This window comes from Schistocerca americana, unplaced genomic scaffold (assembly GCF_021461395.2).
Source record: "Schistocerca americana isolate TAMUIC-IGC-003095 unplaced genomic scaffold, iqSchAmer2.1 HiC_scaffold_1163, whole genome shotgun sequence".
NCBI classification, from domain to species: Eukaryota; Metazoa; Arthropoda; class Insecta; order Orthoptera; family Acrididae; genus Schistocerca; species Schistocerca americana.
Genome location: NW_025725224.1, coordinates 7,501 through 12,500, shown reverse-complemented (window position 1 = coordinate 12,500; position 5,000 = coordinate 7,501). Strand labels below are relative to the sequence as shown.

The 5,000-nt window shown below is 52.5% G+C and overlaps 1 non-coding gene across 1 annotated transcript in view; it reads left to right on the top strand.

The window, feature by feature from the left end:
- The first annotated feature begins 3,561 nt into the window (after positions 1-3,561).
- LOC124562638 overlaps positions 3,562-5,000 on the top strand; it is a 1,910-nt gene continuing 471 nt past the window's right edge. The window contains exon 1 of the ribosomal RNA XR_006969580.1: positions 3,562-5,000. This exon is cut by the window's right edge and continues 471 nt beyond it. This is a non-coding gene — a ribosomal RNA (small subunit ribosomal RNA).

Sequence of the window (5,000 nt, the reverse complement as noted above, 5' to 3'; positions counted from 1 at the left end):
ACCTATATTGGGCCTTAACCTAACCTATATTGGGCCTTAACCTAACCTATATTGGGCCTTAACCTAACCTATATTGGGCCTTAACCTAACCTATATTGGGCCTTAACGTAACCCACGTTGCGCCTTAACCTAACCTATATTGTACCTTAACCTAACCCATATTGTACCTTAACCTAACCTATATTGGGCCTTAACCTAACCTATATTGGGCCTTAACCTAACCTATATTGGGCCTTAACCTAACCTATATTGGGCCTTAACGTAACCCACGTTGCGCCTTAACGTAACCCACGTTGCGCCTTAACGTAACCCACGTTGCGCCTTAACGTAACCCACGTTGCGCCTTAACGTAACCCACGTTGCGCCTTAACGTAACCCACGTTGCGCCTTAACCTAACCCATATTGCGCCTTAACCTAACCCATATTGCGCCTTAACCTAACCCATATTGCGCCTTAACCTAACCCATATTGTACCTTAACCTAACCTATATTGTACCTTAACCTAACCTATATTGTACCTTAACCTAACCTATATTGGGCCTTAACCTAACCTATATTGGGCCTTAACCTAACCTATATTGGGCCTTAACCTAACCTATATTGGGCCTTAACCTAACCTATATTGGGCCTTAACGTAACCCACGTTGCGCCTTAACGTAACCCACGTTGCGCCTTAACGTAACCCACGTTGCGCCTTAACGTAACCCACGTTGCGCCTTAACGTAACCCACGTTGCGCCTTAACGTAACCCACGTTGCGCCTTAACCTAACCCATATTGCGCCTTAACCTAACCCATATTGCGCCTTAACCTAACCCATATTGCGCCTTAACCTAACCCATATTGTGCCTTAACCTAACCTATATTGTACCTTAACCTAACCCATATTGTACCTTAACCTAACCTATATTGTACCTTAACCTAACCTATATTGTACCTTAACCTAACCTATATTGTACCTTAACCTAACCCATATTGCGCCTTAACCTAACCCATATTGCGCCTTAACCTAACCCATATTGCGCCTTAACCTAACCCATATTGCGCCTTAACCTAACCCATATTGCGCCTTAACCTAACCCATATTGCGCCTTAACCTAACCCATATTGCGCCTTAACCTAACCCATATTGCGCCTTAACCTAACCCATATTGCGCCTTAACCTAACCCATATTGTACCTTAACCTAACCCATATTGTACCTTAACCTAACCTATATTGTACCTTAACCTAACCTATATTGTACCTTAACCTAACCTATATTGTACCTTAACCTAACCTATATTGGGCCTTAACCTAACCTATATTGGGCCTTAACCTAACCTATATTGGGCCTTAACCTAACCTATATTGGGCCTTAACCTAACCTATATTGGGCCTTAACGTAACCCACGTTGCGCCTTAACGTAACCCACGTTGCGCCTTAACGTAACCCACGTTGCGCCTTAACGTAACCCACGTTGCGCCTTAACGTAACCCACGTTGCGCCTTAACGTAACCCACGTTGCGCCTTAACGTAACCCACGTTGCGCCTTAACCCAACACACGTTGCGCCTTAACCCAACACACGTTGGGCCTTAACCCAACACACGTTGGGCCTTAACCCAACACACGTTGGGCCTTAACCCAACACACGTTGGGCCTTAACCCAACACACGTTGGGCCTTAACCCAACACACGTTGGGCCTTAACCCAACACACGTTGGGCCTTAACCCAACACACGTTGGGCCTTAACCCAACACACGTTGGGCCTTAACCCAACACACGTTGGGCCTTAACCCAACACACGTTGGGCCTTAACCCAACACACGTTGGGCCTTAACCCAACACACGTTGGGCCTTAACCCAACACACGTTGGGCCTTAACCTGCTCTGTAATTGTCATACGATGCGTTAAATTAGTGTGGTGTTGCCTAACTGCAACCCCCGCAATATAGTTTGCTACTCGCACTGCCTGGTCCCCAGAGTATCGCTTCATGTTAAACACCTTGCAGCTATACACTGTAATGCGGATGGCAGCAGGACGTACATGCTCAATGCCCTTCGCAGTTGTTCATTGGCATTTGCATGGCGAAGCACAGCCTACGTTGTGGTACGGCGTGTGTCAACTGTCCGCTGATGTTGTACGTCCAAATCGCACACTGTACTGCACATTGGTCCTCATGTACTGAATGATACATCGTGGTACATGTGTGACCGTACCACGACTGCGCCAACAACGGCGAACCATACGGTCCAAATATTGTGCACTCAGCTACGTGTCGTCTCCCTATAAGAGCTGGATTGCAGTATGGTATGCCGTGGATGGCGATCAGCATGAGCCGTCTGTTGATGTAGTGGCGCGTGTTGTCAGACGTAGTCGTCTCTTCTCACACACCGTGATAGCATGGTGCACTGCGTTCCACATCTGCGACATGCGACAGAGGCCGGTTGACAGTCGTTCGCGCAATGGACATCGCATACGTACGGGGGCCACCTTCCACGTGTTCGCGAAGCGTGCACATGTTGTTGCGTGTATGTGGGCAGACATAGTGTGTCGTGACACCTGACACAGGCATGCAACAATCGTTGAATTTGCAAATGGCGATGGACGTCTACGTTTGCTGGTGACGTTACGCAAATGAACAACTGGTAAACGGTTGTGGTGCGGTTGTTCTCGCTAGAGGTGAATCAGTGATGGCGACGATCGGTTGAGCTACCAACCGGTTGTTTCAGCGATACCCACCATGCCCACGAACGTGAATGGCATGTGGGTGTGAAGCGATACGCGGCGGTGGCTGGGTGGGACCGTCCCCGGCCGGTGAGGGGGGGCCTCCCGGCGTGCTGGCCGCGCGGTGCGTGGGCGCACGCGCTACAGCCGGCTGGTGGGGGCGGCCAGTGGCAGGCGCGCCGGCCGACGGAGGCGGCAGGCGGCGCAGCTGCGCGCCGGCGCACCCTGCACGCGGCGCCGTGCGGCCAAAGTAGGTCCTCGCGGGCCCGGTGCGAAGCGCGGTGGACATCTGCAGTGTGCTGGTCCGATTGAGGACTGTGTGCGCTGAGGATGCGCCGCCGCCCGGCGCTCGGCGCCGCGACGCCGTCTGCTGCTCGGTCGCCTCTGCGGTTCTCGCAGGTGGTTTGTATCGCAGCTGTGCGGACGTGTTGGCGCGTGCGCTGTGCTGGGAGAGTTCGCTTCGGCACCCAAGTGGGGCTTTTGTCCTTCTGTGGCGCTGGCGTTGGAGCTGCCGGCCACCGTAGGTGGCGCGTGTTGTCTCCCGCCGGCAATGCCACGACAGCACGCTCCCGGGCCTCTGTCGGCAGCGGCAAGCTCAGTTGGGAGCACGGGTGGTCGCACCTAAAGCGTCTACTCGCCAAACTCCGGGCGATTGCGCCTCTCTCGAACCCGACCAAGTACTTAGGACGGCGCTGCGCGCCGCCGGGACCTGAGAGGGTTTCGAGGTGTATTGTGCAGGGGAGCTCAGCCTCCTCCTGTTTGCAGAATAATTGAGCGGACGCTTGCGTGTTCGCGCGGGCCCCCGGGACACACTCCCGGGCGGCCGGCTGCTCAGCTCTAGTTGACGCAGCTCCCTGGTTGATCCTGCCAGTAGTCATATGCTTGTCTCAAAGATTAAGCCATGCATGTCTCAGTACAAGCCGCATTAAGGTGAAACCGCGAATGGCTCATTAAATCAGTTATGGTTCCTTAGATCGTACCCACGTTACTTGGATAACTGTGGTAATTCTAGAGCTAATACATGCAAACAGAGTCCCGACCAGAGATGGAAGGGACGCTTTTATTAGATCAAAACCAATCGGTCGGCTCGTCCGGTCCGTTTGCCTTGGTGACTCTGAATAACTTTGGGCTGATCGCACGGTCCTCGTACCGGCGACGCATCTTTCAAATGTCTGCCTTATCAACTGTCGATGGTAGGTTCTGCGCCTACCATGGTTGTAACGGGTAACGGGGAATCAGGGTTCGATTCCGGAGAGGGAGCCTGAGAAACGGCTACCACATCCAAGGAAGGCAGCAGGCGCGCAAATTACCCACTCCCGGCACGGGGAGGTAGTGACGAAAAATAACGATACGGGACTCATCCGAGGCCCCGTAATCGGAATGAGTACACTTTAAATCCTTTAACGAGTATCTATTGGAGGGCAAGTCTGGTGCCAGCAGCCGCGGTAATTCCAGCTCCAATAGCGTATATTAAAGTTGTTGCGGTTAAAAAGCTCGTAGTTGGATTTGTGTCCCACGCTGTTGGTTCACCGCCCGTCGGTGTTTAACTGGCATGTATCGTGGGACGTCCTGCCGGTGGGGCGAGCTGAAGGCGTGCGACGCGCCTCGTGCGTGCTCGTGCGTCCCGAGGCGGACCCCGTTGCAATCCTACCAGGGTGCTCTTGAGTGAGTGTCTCGGTGGGCCGGCACGTTTACTTTGAACAAATTAGAGTGCTTAAAGCAGGCAAGCCCGCCTGAATACTGTGTGCATGGAATAATGGAATAGGACCTCGGTTCTATTTTGTTGGTTTTCGGAACCCGAGGTAATGATTAATAGGGACAGGCGGGGGCATTCGTATTGCGACGTTAGAGGTGAAATTCTTGGATCGTCGCAAGACGAACAGAAGCGAAAGCATTTGCCAAGTATGTTTTCATTAATCAAGAACGAAAGTTAGAGGTTCGAAGGCGATCAGATACCGCCCTAGTTCTAACCATAAACGATGCCAGCCAGCGATCCGCCGCAGTTCCTCCGATGACTCGGCGGGCAGCCTCCGGGAAACCAAAGCTTTTGGGTTCCGGGGGAAGTATGGTTGCAAAGCTGAAACTTAAAGGAATTGACGGAAGGGCACCACCAGGAGTGGAGCCTGCGGCTTAATTTGACTCAACACGGGAAACCTCACCAGGCCCGGACACCGGAAGGATTGACAGATTGATAGCTCTTTCTTGATTCGGTGGGTGGTGGTGCATGGCCGTTCTTAGTTGGTGGAGCGATTTGTCTGGTTAATTCCGATAACGAACGAGACTCTAGCCT